This window comes from Gallinula chloropus (genome assembly GCF_964237585.1).
Source record: "Gallinula chloropus genome assembly, chromosome: Z".
Taxonomy (NCBI): Eukaryota; Metazoa; Chordata; class Aves; order Gruiformes; family Rallidae; genus Gallinula; species Gallinula chloropus.
The window spans coordinates 54,544,093-54,560,901 of record NC_140089.1 but is presented as its reverse complement, the minus strand read 5'-3'; positions in this window follow the sequence as shown (position 1 = coordinate 54,560,901).

Below are 16,809 nucleotides of genomic sequence, written 5' to 3'. Positions count from 1 at the left end.
CTTGCTCTGCTTCAGTTTTGCACTTGTTTAAAAGAGCTTCAAAGATCAAAATCTAGCCCCCAATAGCTGTGACTGTAGGCTCATGTACTCATTTGTTGTTTCATTGTGAAAAGACTATATGCAGAGTGAAGGCCAAGATGTTTTTTCAATTATACATAATATACCTGGATTATCGCCACCGCCTCCATGGGCTACATTGGCCCAGAGTAACTCAAATCAAAATCTGGAGTGAAGAGGCAAAGTCCAAGCAGAGGCTTGTTCTTCACTGGCTTAGAAAGCAGTAGGCAGGGTTAGGGTGGGAGAAGTAAACAAATGTATATACACCCAAAATTGCTTCTCCAGTTCAGAGACTGTCCGTGGAATCCCCAGCATCTGGACCTCATTACTGTGCTGGCCTCATTGAAATATTTATTTAATTAGTCTCCTTTTCACTTTCTCTTTCTCTCCTCCCTCCTGTTTTCTTCACCACCCAATTCCCACATGCAGAACTCATTTTGGAAAATACTACCAGAACTGACCTTCTTCCATGGGAATTTGGTCTGTAGGAAAATATTTCTACTCAGTCTTAAACAAATATCCTCAATACCTACAGCATCCCATCATTAAGAAATTTCCTTGCAATTAAAAATGTAACTTTGTTTCTGTGTTTTCCATTAGCTGCTCACAAATTTTGAAGCAAGACAGCCAAGCACGGTACAAGCAAAAGGATCTGGGGCTGTTGGTTGACACTCGCCTGAACAAGAACCAGCAGTGTGCCCAGTTGGCCAAGGCGGCCAATGGCATCCTGGCTTGCATCAGGAATAGTGTAGCCAGTAGGACCAGGGAAGTGATCACTCCCCTGTACTCAGCTCTAGCAAGGCTACACCTTGAATACTGTGTTCAGTTTTGGGCCCCTCACTACATGAAAGACATTGAGGCCCTGGAGCGTGCCCAGAGAAGGGCAACAAAGCTGGTGAGGGGTCTGGAACAGAAGTCTTATGAGGAGCAGCTGAGGGAATTGGGACTCTTTAGCCTGGAGAAGAGGAGGCTCAGGAATGACCTGATTGCTCTCTACAAGTACCAGAAATGAGGTTGTGGTGAGCTGGTGGTCAGCGTCTTCTCACAGATAAGTAGCAATAGGAGAAGAGGTAATGGCTACAAGTTGTGCCAGGGGAGTTTCAGGTTAGAAATGAGGAGAAATTTCTTCTCAGAAAGAGTGGTTGGGCATTGGAAGGGGTTGCCCAGGGAGGTGGTGGAGTCACCGTCCCTGAGGGTGTTTAAGGAAAAGTTGGATAAAATACTTAGGGACATGGTTTATTAAATAATATAGATGGTAGGTGGGCAGTTGGACTAGATGATCTTGGAGGTCTTTTCAAATCTTAATGATTCTATGATTCCATTTATTTGACTTATGAATCCTTACAGTGGCTACTACATACAGAAACTTCCAAAGATAAAGCTATGGTAAATCAAGATCCCCTCTTGACCAGGAACTAAGAGTGCAGATTCAAAACCTCTTATCAGCAGTTCATTAAGGTATAGAACATCTGCCTGGACTGGAAGATAGAGGCCATTCCCAGAAAAGCAGAAACATGAATAATCCTGCCCAGAGGTGAAAGCTGTAACAGTAAGAAATGCCTTGTTAGTACCACAGCACCGAACAATACGTATTTCAAAAAGACCAAATGGAGAATAACCATTTTTGTCATTTTGGCTATCCTACAAAAATATTAAATGAACGGAGAGAAAAACTTTCTTGTTTTGACATAACGAGAGATCCCACTGTAACAGTGCGATGACACAACGCGTGTCTGGAGCAGTGGGCCAGAGCTGAACTCCCACAAAAACAGAGACCTGGTGAAATGCATATCATTTCATGTATCTGTACAAAGCCAAGTCTATCTACAGCACTTTTTGAGTCATCATTTGCTACTGTTAGCATGGTAAAAATGTCTATCTGTACCTTTGGTATCATCTGTTTGCTTAGAATCACCAGCTGGTACACAAAACAGTCTGAGAGCTCAGGAAAAAAACCCTATTGGGACAGGCCAAACGTGAATACACCCATGCAGATCCCTACCATCTCCTGGCACTTACACACCATCTCTTCTGCTCTGTGTGAAGATGAAGGACCTGAAACAGAAAAATATGAATGATATTGTGATGCTCTAGATCATCCCCTAGGCACACTGGGTTTTCATCTTGCTAATTTAGCACACAAAGTACAATTGAACTGTTGCTACTAGTCACGGGTATTTTTAGGCTGGGACAAAGCACACTGTTTTCTCTGTTCATTTTAGAAGCAGCAAAAAAAATGCTTTCTTCCGCATATTGTGTCTGTGAAATTTCTTTTTACAGCAGTAGCAGAAAGATTGGTTCTGAAGCCTGGACATTTTGGGGGTCTCACTCATCTCTGTGTTACAACACCAAGCACTTTAGAGGTGCCATTTCTGAATCAAGCTCCATCAACACAGGTTGGTCTATGCCCAGATCTTTGGTGGAGGAACAGCTCATCAGCACCTGCCACACAATTCCCTCCTGAGGGGATCTGGTCCAAATGAATATTCCTGCAGACTGACCTCATACAATCACCCCTGATTCCACAGAGAAGATAAACTTGTTATCAAACCAGCGAGGTTTTCAACATCTAACTTCAGACCTACCCTCGAGACTTGGTTCTTTGTGGCAAGAAAGGGTATTAACAGTAACAGTTGTTATTGTCATGTAATGAAATACAGCCTTCAGAAGATGTTAATACTGAAGACTGACGAACTGAAACCCACCCCTTGAGGAGAAAAATTGCAATGTAAACAAGTAGGGAAAAGTCATCCAGCCACCACAGTTTGCATTATGAGAGAGCAGATGGAAAAGTGTCAGAAAACTGAGAGCCATTTACCTACCAAGTCTAGACCCTTGTCCCTTTGAGAGGACTAATTAATTTTGGGTCTACCATTTCTGTAGGAATTTCTATCATCGTATTTAGCAATTACTATTTTCAACCCAGGAAATGGAAACAGAGGAAGAATTTGGATAAGAGTAAAATGTCTATGTTGCAATCCTGGCAGAAGTGCCCTCAGCAGGAGCACAGTTAAACAGACAGGTACTCAGTAACCAGATGGCATATCTTTGTTAGAACAGAAGTAAGCTGAGAAGAGGAGTCTTTTATAGTCTGAGGCACTCAACTCACAGTTTTGCATGACACAGCAGCGTGTGCTTCTCTGGCAGGCATATGTCCATCGTGCAGTGATATAACAAGAACATTAAAGGTGATGGGATGGTAGTTACTGCTACAGTATCACACAGATCAACATGCATGAACCCCCAACATGTGCAGACAGGCTGGCAGGCAGGTTTTGCTACCTGCACCCAGCTTCATGCTGCCACAGTGCCAGCAGTGCTGAAAAGGGCTGTTAGTGGGTTGAAGCTACAGCCACAGCTGCAAAGGTGCCTTTGGTACCTGGTGCTGTTGTAGCTGAAATCTAATCACCTGGAAATCTGCAATGAGCCTACTCTTGCCACAGGCAACACATGCTCCTCTTTGTTTTACAGATTAGGTTACCTGAGGACCCAGCACCATTAGATCTACCATCAGGAGCAACAGACTTCACAGCTCCTGACACCCCCCTGTGCCTGTCCCTGCTGAAGGGGCCTTGATCCAGATGAAATCACAGGCAATTCCTACACAACTTGCATGACATCTTGGTGCTGCCTCTTTCTGCCACCCTTATGGCTTCATGAGGACATGCAGTCCTGGGAAGGCTACAACACATGGCAGCCACTACAATGTGGGGGGAAAAGGACTGTTAACCAGATTTGTAAATGTCCTATTCAAAGGTTTTGTGTGGCACTTATTAGAGGGATAAGCAAGCTTATTCTTCAGCCCAAGAAAAAGCAACTAGCAAGTGTAGAAAATCATAAGTTATGTGTAAAGAATATCTAGTAATAGATTGCTCATGCTTTCTTCCCAAACAACTGGAGAGGTCAAACGATGTTTATAGACATCATTGAAATGATGACATTGATAGATATCATTGCAAAGACAAATATGAGGTATTTCTTCCACAAACCTCAAAGTAAACTACTAACATTTTTGCAGCTAAGTAGTGTAGACAATGAAGCCTGAAACTGCTGAGGAAGAAAAAAATAGTCCAGATAAATCAATAGAAGAGAAAAAAAAATCACCAAGACACAAAACAACACCACAGACACAGCTATTTCTTTAATATAAAAAGACTGTTATTTATTCTGGAAAGGAATTCACTGGTAAAATTTTCTGGGAATCAATCACCTGCTTCTTTCATACTCCCCTAGGCTCACAGGCAGTATATGATGCTGGATAGATCTTTGATGTGCTCTATTCGCTCTTCATTTGGGTTTTGTCTGGGATAGAGTAAATTTTTGTTCATAGTAGCTGGCATGTGACTGTGGTTTGGATTTGTGCTGGAAACAGTGTTGATAACACAGGGATGTTTTAGTTACTGCTAAGCAGTGCTTACAGAGAGCCAAGGCAATGCAGGCAGGTGTTGGAATGGAAATTTGCCACAGGCTTTCAACATGCAACAGACAACCATAGCTACCCTTTAACTCTGTGAAGAAGAGAAAAACCCAAACAAAACAACATCAAAACCAACCAACCAAATAACCCTCTCAAAATAAAAAAAAAAAAACACAAAAAAAAGCCCAACAAAAATCCAAGATAATCCCCCACCAAAATCAGCATTTATGCTCTAACATACTTGATGATGTAAGTATGAATAGCTATACTTAACACATATTTCCAGTAAAAATGAACATCCTGAGGAAATAATTTTCCTCTCACGAGCATAGTATCAATTCCACAGATCTAAGATATGATTTTGTGCCTGTTCACAAAACTAACTTTCTTTAACATCATCAAAGAACTATTTTTGCATTACCTGTTATGATGCTTCATTCATTCCTCAAAACAAATGTTTTTAAACTGAAGGCCTTAGTGTCTATGTATGTGTATGCATCTCAGCTTGATATTAAGAACATTGATGCTTCAGAAATTTGAGAAAATAGCACCTCTTGTGAAGTGTTAATCAAACTTTTCAACTCAACAAGATACATACGCACCTGGCACATTGTTGAATTAAACAAGATTACTTTCTCTTGAATTTCCAGGGGAATGACTATGTCGTCTACCCAAACCTTTGCTGTTGGTCTGTTTCCATTGCTGGGTGTAACACTAAGACTAGTGTTAGTTTACATCAAACAGTCTTTAAAAAAACATTCTCTTCCATTGTATATCTGTAAAATATATCTGTAAAGATCCTGACTAGGGTCTTAGTCACTGTTACCCTCTTAAGTAAATAAATAATACTGTTATTATGATGATGGGGCAATAAATTTTATATATTATAAATAGATGTCTGATGCTTTGGAATGAGGGTGTTTCCCAAAGGAGGGGAATTGGCTGTCGGGCTATTTCCAGAGAAAGTTCTGATGCATCACTGCTTTGAAATATCTTTCACTGCTCAAAACTTCTAATTTGGACTTGGGACGTACTTGTATTTACCTGACAGATAAAAGGTTATGCTACAATTATTTTTATCCTCTGACAGTTTTGTTTGTTTATTTGCTTGTTGTTTTTTTCTGTTGTGGTTTCTTAAAAAAACAAACAAACCAGCATGCTTTCTCAGTGTACTTACATTAGGGTTTATGTTTCTTTTCCCTCCTTTCTACACTCACACAACATTGTCGTGCAGGTTTTCATTCATCCTGGAAAATACTTTCTAAAAAGCCATTAAACAAGCCATATATGTTAAGGGGCCAAAATCATATCTTAAATCTATTTCACTACAGATATCTAAATAAAATCAAAGGGTGTGTGTGGGTTCAGAAGTTTTGAAGAGCATATTGAATTTGGAGAAACAGACTTACACACCCTCTAGAAGCCTGACCAGGCAAGATGATAACCTATGTTTGGATTTACTTATGCAAAAGTATGGACACTGCACTGCAGCATATTTTACAGGAAACTGATTTTTAAAAACAAACCAAAACAAACAAAAAATCCAACCCACAAGTCTATGTTTGTTTATAAACTATATACTTTTCATGGGAACAACTGATATTTTGTAAAGTAAGAAAGGATACCTATTACTTTTCACTGAAAACTGGAAATGATTCCATCCAAAATAACACAACAAGATGGACCTGCTGCACAGCTCAGTGGGAATAATAATGCAGAGATCTTATGTTCTCATTTTTGGTTATATGCTGCTCATCAACTAGCTTGCATGCTTGTGGTATATCATAACCAATGACTTGTGTGGTGCTCAGAAACCATTAGAAAAGTGGGAAAAGGTATTGAGATCCCATAGTTCAGACAAGAAGTATTGCTAGTCTTTGAGTGGACTAAAAAGGCTGTGATAGGAAAGTACACTAAATATCTTTGACAACATACCCTATCTATAAAGTTAAGCTTGTATACAAACTTTAAGTTTAAGATTTTTTGTACTTTCTGTAAGAATGCTAAAAATAGTATATGGCTTAAAAAAAAAAACAAAAAAAAACACTCACTCTCCCCCCAAAAAAAACCCCAAACCCAAAAAAAAAACAACAGACAAATCCCCCAAAACCCACCACAACCAAGAAACCAACCTCAGTCTCTAGTTGTTATTGTATTATCTGCATGAAAAAAGCTGCTCTTCTTCACCAATAAGATGGTCCACCACAGGAACATCTTATCCAGAGAGGCTGTAAAACGTCCATCCCAGAAGACTTTCGAGACTCAGCTAGGCAAAGCTGGCATGCCCTGATCTAGCTAGCATTGGTGACAGCCCTGTTTCCAGACATGTCATGGACTGAGACCTCCAGACCAATATATTTATCACAGAATCACAGAATCACAGAATTACAGGGGTTGGAAGGGACCTCTAGAGATCATTTAATCCAACCCTCTTGCAGAGCAGGCTGCACGGGACAGTATCCAGGCAGGTTTTGAGGATCTCCAAAGATGGAAACTCCACAACCTCTGGGCAGCCGGTTCAAGTGCTCTGTCAGCCTCACAGTAAAGAAGTTCCTCCTCGTGTCCAGGTGGAACCTATATTCAAGTTTATGCCCATTGCCTCTTGTCCTGTCTCTGGGCACCCCTGAGAAAAAACCGACCCCATCCTCCTGACACCCACCCCTCAAGTATTTATCAGCATTGATAAGATCCCCCCTCAGTCTTCTCTGGGCTAAAAAGTCCCAGGTTCCTCAGCCTCTCTTTGTAAGAGAGATGTTCTAATCCCCTAAGCTCTTCATAGCCTTTTTTTGTACCCTCCGCAGTAGCTCCCTGTGGTTCTTGAATCAGGGAGCCCAGAGCTGTGCACAACATTCTAGATGGGACCTCAGCAGTGCAGAGTAGAGAGGGAGGAGAATCTCCCTTGACCTGCTGGCGACATTTTTCTTGATACACCCCAGGATGCCTTTGGATTTCTGGGGCATGAGGGCACCTGGGTCATGGTCAGTTTGTTGTCCACCAGGACCCCCAGGTCTTTTTCCACAGAGCTGCTTTCCAGCAGGTGAGCCCCTACATGTTACGGTTCTGTGGACTCTTCATATGAAAAAGAGTGGTGTCAGCACTGGAGAGAAAATGTGTTAGAGATGTTTAGATACAGAGAGTAGAGTCTTTAAGTGACAGGTTAAATGGATTAACTTCCTCTTACGCATGTCTTGCACAACATTGAGTGACTCTGCAGACCTATGTCAAAGCCCCTGTTAACTGGAAAAGTTGCCCTGTTCCTCTTCCCTAACACCCATTTTCCACAGCAAATTTTGTATTGGCATTACAAACCTTGAAGTAATCTTTTACAGGCAAATGTTCTCCTAGACAGCTGTTGCAACATCTCAGCTGCATAGCCCTCTTCCCTGATATTACTGTAAGTCTCTCCTGCTAGGTTAATCCCCCTCTTTGGTTTTATTTGTAAGCCTTCATCTTTTTCCAGAGGAGAGCAAACCTGTCAGTGTCACTCAGAAAGGTTGCCTCCTTTGACACAATCCTCTGAGACCCAGGGGATGAAAACTGTATCCATCTCCATTTACAACACACAGGAGGAAAGGTTTGTAGCTATTAGTCTCATTGCGGTTCAGCAACAACCTATGCAAGTGCTACACGGATTTCTTCTCCTTGACCATTGTAGACCTCATTGGGAAAGAAGAATGGACTACAAAGCAGGCATAAAACATTTCCATATAACAAGCGGAAGCATTTCATGAAGAAAGCCATATGCAAGAAAAAGAGGTATCCCAGGCTGTTTAAGTTGTTGGGAATAGGACTGACGCTTTTGTTCTCTCCTTGTATAGCTTTTTTTCTGCATGACAGTCTGGATATATGGCTGGACATCTAGTTATCTTCATAAGATGAACAATAGCAGATGTTATTTAAAGCCTTTCCTAATGAAAACAAGATTATTAACAGTAGTAGTCTGATTCTTCCAGCTTGATTTTAAGACTGGGTAATTCCCTAATTATTTACCTTCTCTGAATCACCACAGGTAATTTAAATGCTTTGCATGATCTCACCTGCACTGTAAACTAACAGTACCAAATGTCTACCACTAAAGAGACAATTTAACATCAACATGAGTGGAATTTTTTTAAGAGAATAAAACTATGACAGAGTTTCACACACAGATCCAGCAAAGAAAGCTGCCACAGTAATCAGTAATAAATCACTAAGGAAAAAGAGCTGTGCTTGAGAGAAAATACTGTGTTCAGTTTTGGGCCCCTCACTAGAAGAAAGACATCAAGGTCCTGGACTGTGTCTAGAGAAGAGCAACCAGGCTGGTAAGGGGGCTGGAGACAAACCTTTCAAGGAGCATCTGAGGGCACTGGGGTTGTTTAGCCTGGAGAATAGGAGGCTCAGGGGAGACCTTATCACTGCCTACAATTACCTGAAAGGAGGTTGTAGAGAGGTGGGTGTTGGTTTCTTTGCCCAAGTGACAGGTGAGAGGACAAGAGGGAAAGGACTCAAGCTGCACCAGTGCAGGTTCAGATAGCCATCAGGAAAAAGTTCTTCACCAAAAGGGTTATCAGGCACTGGAACAGGCTTCCCAGGGAGGTGTTTGAGTCGCCAACCCTGGATGTATTTAAAAGATAGGTAGCTGAGTTTCTTAGGGATATGGTTTAGTAGAGGAGAGGTATGGTTGGACTTGGTGATCTCAAAGATCTTTTCCAACCTAATGATTCTGTGAATCTGTGAAGATTCTCTCTTTTCTGCAAAGACTGGCATGTGAAGGGTGTTGGTGCCTATTCTTAATCACAAAGTGCCAGTAGAATTTTAAGCAACAAAACCCACAAAAGATCTATTGTCTGTGCAGACAAATAATAAAAAGCCCATTTACATAAAGATTGCAGACAAAATGGTGAAAAGTACTGTAAAGAGAGTAAAGTACTAGTCCAGCTACAGACCTGAGATCAGAGACTGGATATCCTGACATGCAATACACAGTATGTTTTGCAAGTTCTATTAGCTTTTTTCTGAATCTGTCCTCCTACACTTGCATCTCAATTTGTGTTAGCCTGTGCTCAAGACACTGAGAGCATCTTCATTTGGCCTTAGGGAAGAAGCAGAAGTTCTGAAAGAAAGAGCAAAGAAATTGTCTTATAGTAAACAGAAATTATAAACTCTCCAAAGAGCCGACTGATTGGTTAAGAATTCAATAGAAATTGCACATAATTCTTCTGTTTGCTGTCAAACCTGCATTTCTTTTCAGCTGGATACAATGGTAGCAGGAGTCCTAATAGTCTGGGTTCATAGTGAGTTCTGGTTAATATCGAACAGAGGAATGTGGAGGGTGCAGGGGGTAGGCTGCGTGTGTGTAAATTTGGTTAAGCTCATAAGACAGTCTGGTATTTGATCAAACCAAATGTGCATCTGCAGAAATATTTTGTCTCCATCAGTGGTCAGAGGCACATGTTCAGGAAATCAATACAAGAAACACAGTGAATATTTTGCATTTTGTGGCTCCCAGCTTCCATAGTGGTTTACAAATTCTCTCTGTGTACACGGTGTCATGTTAATTCCACATCCGTCTTAAATGATTTTTTTTCCTAATTCCTTTTTTAAATTCTATTTTATTACTGACTTTCCAGTGTCCTGTAGCAGGAGTTCCTCACCTTAACTGTGCATCATGGTAAAAAGAGTTAAACTTTGTTCTTCTGCCTTACTTCTGTGGTTACACTGCTTAGTGGATAAAAGAAAGCTTTAGTTTGTCAAGAGGCAGGGACAAGTGTATATATGGATGTGACTGCTTTCTGCAAGACAACACAGACTCACTTACAAAGACATATGCTTGGAAGAAGTTGAAAATGTTGCAAATAATCACTGGGTTTGCCATTTACAAAAGTGTCTCTTGCAACAACCCAGAAATTGAGCAGAATAACCCAGAATCTCCCCCTCCCTGTCAGGAACTCATGTTGCTGTGGTATGCTGCCCTGTTTGGTTTAACAGCACAGAAGGTGACTCTCTTACACCACTTAAAGAGTGATCAAGAGCCTTCTTCTCCAGCCAGCAAAGTCGAGCTGTCCCGGAAGGGGCCCCTCTGGCTTGATCTGGACACCAACGCACACATCCTGGTTGTGGTGGAGTAGAAGGGGGGATAAAGGGGTCACAACCTTTCTGTAATTGCTTTGTTTTGACATGCCTCTTCACTTCCTGAGATGGAACAGAAATGGGAAGAAAGTTTAAAAAAAATAAATAAATTTGCTCTGAAGTGTCACAGGAGAAAGGCCCATTCTGGTGTTATTTTGGATTTGGTTGCCAAGGAGGGTATACTGCGGTTCTGTTTTCTACCTGGTCACTTCAGATTTTCTACCTGAGGCGGCACAGATTAGCAGCAAGACAAAGTAGTCCACCCCTGAATGTGTCCACGACTACTGCATTTACTACACAGACTGGAACAAGCATCTGCCAATTGTTGTTGCATCCTCTGGGGTAATGTTAAAAATTGACAGCTGTTTGCCCAGCAGTTCTACAGATGTAAACTAATAGAGTTTATTCAATCAATGCATACCTGTTGGTTGATTATAAAGTGACATTATTCCCCAGAGAAACCAGTCTGAGGGATTGAATGCCACAGTAATCCCAGTAGATCTACAGCAAAATGGAAAATATCAGCATGTGAAACAGAGACCAATTACATGGACACAAGAAGATTAGAGAAGTCACAGTGAGCGATGACGTCTGTGTCACAGGAACTGGCACCTGCAGTCCCCTGACCATTACACATGGCATCATCGTCAGCTGCTATGGCAATGCTACTGTCTAACGTTGTCTCTGTGTTTGTGCTCTTTCATCCCTGTCCCTCTCTAAGGGATACAACATTACAAATGTCAAGTAAAAGGTATAATAAAGGAATTTCTTCCCATAATATTTATGTGCCAGAGGCTTTCTGTGCATAGATAACAAACCAACTCTGTTTTTTCTCCTGATCAGATCTTGACTTTGTTCCTCTAGCTAGTCTGTTACCAAAATAGCAGTTTATTTCTTTCGTCACGGAGACATCTGTAAACCTTGATTACAATTTCTCTATGCACATGTAGGTCCCTGATCTCCCCAGTAAAACCTGCACCATCTCTTGTCCACTCTTCATACTCAGAGTCTTGAGTCAAGGCTGAGGGAGCCTTGCAAGGGGCACTGGAGACCAAAATGTCTTTTGCACTTGCTTGACCTTTCTTCACTGAGAGGATGGACAGTTGCTGGAACAGATTCTTTAAGGAAGTGGTCATTGTACCAAGCCTTTCAGAGTGCAAGGAGCATCTGGACAATGCTCTTAGTTGTATGGTTTAGTTTTAGTTAGTCTTGTGAGGATCAGGGAGTCAAACTCAATGATCTTTGTAGGTCCCTTCCAATTTAAAGATATTTTATTATTCTATGACATGGAACACAAAAAAACCACTATGGGGAACAGGACACAGGCTGGTCAGGGGATAGCATGGTGGGATTCATGTAGCTATGTCAACATGCCTATTTCTGAGCAATTTCATACAGACCACAGAAAGAAACGTGTACCTGGATTACTATGTGAGGCTGTAGCAACTTAGAAACAACAAGTATGTTGATTTTTACCACCACGACCACTTTTGTAATTCGACTCCTGTGTGAAAGGAGAGGTAAGGAGTCAGTTCCTTGAGAACTCTTTGCAGAGTATGGTGGGAGATTACAGAGACCCAAGCCCCATGCCCAGGTTGTCTCTCAGGTCCCAGCTCCCTACCAACTTCCATGTCTGCCCCGTGTCACACGTGCTCTTGGGAAAATTCCACCTGTGGCTTGGGTGTTGCCTGCCCCAAAGTACATCACTTGTAACTTCCTGGAGAGCAGAGCACCTCCGAAGTTGCTGTATCTCTCTGAAATCAGTCTGCACAGCAGGCGAGATTTGGGTGAAACGTAAAACAAGTTTTAGCCAGCTGCAAGACAAAGTTAAGAAACTAATTACTAGATTTTGAAAACGGATACAAGGAGACAAGGCTGTAACACACCTTTTTATCTGCCTGTGCCTGAACCTGTTTCCAGCCTTCCCTCAGATTTGCTCAGGGGAGAGCTGAGGAGACATACTTGCAGCATGTTAGTGCTGGGGCCCCGGTTCCTAAGATAAGGCTCAGCCCTGCGGCGGCGTCTCCTCGCACTGGAACCGTTGACTTGGGGCAAAACCTTTTTATACAGATATCTATCCTCCAGGATCCCACTTAGTAAAAAAAAAAAACCCACAGGAATTTTCCCATAACCCAGACCCCACATAATTAGTTCAGTTTGGGTAGCAGCTTGATGAGCAGGGTAGTGAAGGAAAGTGTATTTGCTTGTGCAATGCAATTTCATGCTGTGTGGTGCAGGCTATTATTGCTTGGGCAGTCAAGAGATCAGATAGTCAAACACTGCAGGCATCTTCCTGTGCAGCAGAGGAGATGCAGAACAGAAGCCAAAATGCATCCGAATTGGCATGTTAGATTTTCTACAGCCTGTGGCTCTAATATTTCATCAGTGGTGACAGTGAAATTGCTACTTCCATAGAGAACATTTATAAGACCACCTGGGTGTTGGTACTTTTAGTTCATGGCTCTCTGATCATGTGAAAAAAAAGAAGGGGTTTGATTTTGGTTTTTGGTATTTTTGCAGATAGGAACAGTCAAACCCTGTAAGGAAAAATAAGTAGTGTGACCTGGAGTAAGCAAGAGGATCCTGTCCTGTCTCCTGTCATCTCATCTCAGTACTGATTTAGAAGTTTTACTGAATCTCTGGGGCTGATCTATGTGTGAACTAAGGTTTTTAAATACATACTGCCTTCCTCCTCCTCTTTCACCCTGGTGTATGTGTAATGAAGAAAGAGACGTATAAAGAAGGAACAGCCCTTCCTTAATGATATTTCTCACATTTTACCTAACTTATTCCAAACCAAAAACATCTCTGAAAGATCACATCTGACTTGTGTCTTTCTGAAATAGGTTTTTGTTCAGGAAATGTGAGTGTTCCTTCTGCTGCCTGTCTGTCCCTCGGAATTGGGTCCTGATTCCTCCAAAAATCCCAATAAATGATGGAGACATACCTGTCAGAAGAGTGCAGAATGCAGCCTCTGTTCCAGATGAGCTTGCTATATGAGGTGGCATGAGAGACTCTGTGACCAGAGAGAGTAAGGGATCAGGCAGTCTCAGGGGAGTGCCACCATTCTGGAGGCTCTGTTGCGATCTAAGCAATCATTTATACCCTCTTACCTCTGTAAACTCACAGTGACCTGTATAAAAAAAGCCAAAAAAATTCTTAAGAAGGCCTTCACTACAAACAGAGAGATGCTATATCACCATATGGAGACAGACACAAATTTTCAAAGTGCTTATTAAAGAAATGTCTAAGCTGTATTTCCAGAAGGATGAATACCTTAAGAGTTACATGAGAAATAAATCACAGCTGGAAGAATGTTGAAGATAATAGTATCTCAGAAGAAAAAGGAAAAAAAAAAAGAAAAGTAAAGGCAAAAACCCCACACTAATCCCAGAGAGAGATGCACAGCTTCAGGCTGTAGTTGTAACTTCTCCCCTCCCCTCCCCTCCCCTCCCCTCCCCTCCCCTCCCCTCCCCTCCCCTCCCCTCCCCTCCCCTCCCCTCCCCTCCCCTCCCCTCCCCTCCCCTCCCCTCCCCTCCCCTCCCCTCCCCTCCCCTCCCCTCCCCTCCCCTCCCCTCCCCTCCCCTCCCCTCCCCTCCCCTCCCCTCCCCTCCCCTCCCCTCCCCTCCCCTCCCCTCCCCTCCCCTCCCCTCCCTTCCCTTCCCTTCCCTTCCCTTCCCTTCCCTTCCCTTCCCTTCCCTTCCCTTCCCTTCCCTTCCCTTCCCTTCCCTTCCCTTCCCTTCCCTTCCCTTCCCTTCCCTTCCCTTCCCTTCCCTTCCCTTCCCTTCCCTTCCCTTCCCTTCCCTTCCCTTCCCTTCCCTTCCCTTCCCTTCCCTTCCCTTCCCTTCCCTTCCCTTCCCTTCCCTTCCCTTCCCTTCCCTTCCCTTCCCTTCCCTTCCCTTCCCTTCCCTTCCCTTCCCTTCCCTTCCCTTCCCTTCCCTTCCCTTCCCTTCCCTTCCCTTCCCTTCCCTTCCCTTCCCTTCCCTTCCCTTCCCTTCCCTTCCCTTCCCTTCCCTTCCCTTCCCTTCCCTTCCCTTCCCTTCCCTTCCCTTCCCTTCCCTTCCCTTCCCTTCCCTTCCCTTCCCTCCTTTTCATCAGAGACTCTAGTAATGACAATGGTGTGGGCTCCAGTGATGAGACTTGCAACTTGCCAGAGAGGAAAATTTGGGTAACTGGGGTAGGCAGGTAAGCCTTGCACAGAAGGTTTATAGCTATCCATACTTTTAAAAGACACACTGTTGCTTTGGACTTTTAACTCCTGAAATGCTGCAGGTAAGATCTTCTGGGAATAAAAAAGAAGGAGGAAAAGATGTGAAGCTGGAAAGCCACGCTGAAACATTTACCTATGTGAAGTTATGCAAAAAGATTTATTGTGGGGTTCTTTTCCTTGCTCTGCACGTGTAAATCTTTCCAGGGTGGCACTCTTAGTAATCATGGTTGAATACAGTGGGAGGGAACAACAGTACCTGACAGTGGGCTGTCAGGACCTATTTATGCAGTAGGCATAATGCACCAACTCTACTTATTTACACAAAAAATATAAATCATACTCTGTTTCAGATAGACAGTTTTGGATGGTGGATGAAACCTTGCTGACCTGTTTTTCCTTGACTTACAGTCAGCGACAAGACTGTTCCTGTTTTAAGTGGCAGGGATACCCCACTGATGAAATGGGGAACTGAAACGGCCAACAGCACTTGTCCAGTGTCACAAACGTAGTCTATGAGGGACATGACAGTTTTGTGCTTTTTCAGGGTGTTAGACCATGGTTACTCAAGTGGATTCCGGTCCATATCCCAGTTTTGACTAAATTCTACCCATAACGCCTTCAGACAGGACATTTTCAACTCTATTTCTTACCATTCTTCTGGTCTGCTGGGGACACATCTTCTGTTTCTTCACATGATCTCAATGTCATGAAGCAGTTACTGGAATTTAGTGGAAGAAACCCCCTATATTGCCTGCTAGTAGACATTATTTCTGTCTGCCAGGCTGCTTTCTCCTGCTTTCCTGCTGTCTTGCCTTGTCAATCAGAATGTTGATGGTTGAAAATATTTGGAGCCAAAGCGAGTCCATCAGTTTGGTCATCCTTTTCTGTCCCCTTTCAATACAAAGGTTGAATTTAGCTGAAGTGTAGCTTTGTCTCAGGATTTTTGTAAAGGTGGTTACATCATTCAAAGGTCTTTTCCAACCTAGTGATTCTGTCATTCTGTCATTCTGTGATCTTGCTGGTAAAGAGGTTGAGATGCTTGGATCAAGCCACTGCAAAAATGCATCCACCAGACCCTTGAAAGGGGATGGGCATTAGATGTGAAGCAGGTGGTATTAACACAAGTGAGGAGGTTTTTATGATACTGCCACCTCTTAACCAGCCTTTCACTACTTACATGCTCTCACCTGTTCCCTGTGACGGTGGTTTGGTTTCCTCAAAATGTGCAAGATCACTTTCCTCATCCTTTCGCAGTGTTATCTCAGCCTGTGAATCAGAAAGTGTTAAGGCCAACGTTTTGTTTGGTAGGGGCCCTAGCTACCTGGCAAAAATTGTGGGGAAATATTTGGAAGAAGATAGTAATATCCAGTTGTCACTGCAAACTTCATTTCCCCAGATATAACAGTTTACAGAAACTACAAAAACTTGTAGCCTTAGGAAGAAAAAGAGATCTTTCTCACAGAGCATCAGCCTATGTTTGTAGAGGTAGCTTACAGGGTTTATGTGTGAAGGCAGACTTGAACTGTAGAATGTGGTTTTTACCCTCAGAGCCTGAGTGGGATTTTTCAGTTTGTTATTGTTACTCAGTGTTGAAGGCACAAAATATTATCTGTGACAGCTTTCACATGCAGAGTAACAACATTCAACTCTGCACCACACTCATCAGCCAAAGCAATGGAGAGGAAATTCTCAGAGCATGGCAGAGGGAGAGTCTCCTCATACTGGTTTGGATAACACATCTTTCTTCCATTTCACTGTTGAGAGACACATAGCTGCAATGTTTATCATGACAGCAACGGTGTTTATTTTACCAGGATTATGTTGAAGCAAGTTTAATTGTATTAGCATAAAGCATATCAATGTTAGGAGTGATGCAATGTGTTTAGCATCAATATAAAGGTTGCTAAGTTTTATGCTTTCAGCTGGAATTAGAGCAGCAACAGGACACTGGAACATATGGAACGCATTTTAGGTTTTATGTTCGTGTCTTTCAAGGAGGATTAGTACATTTGCAGAG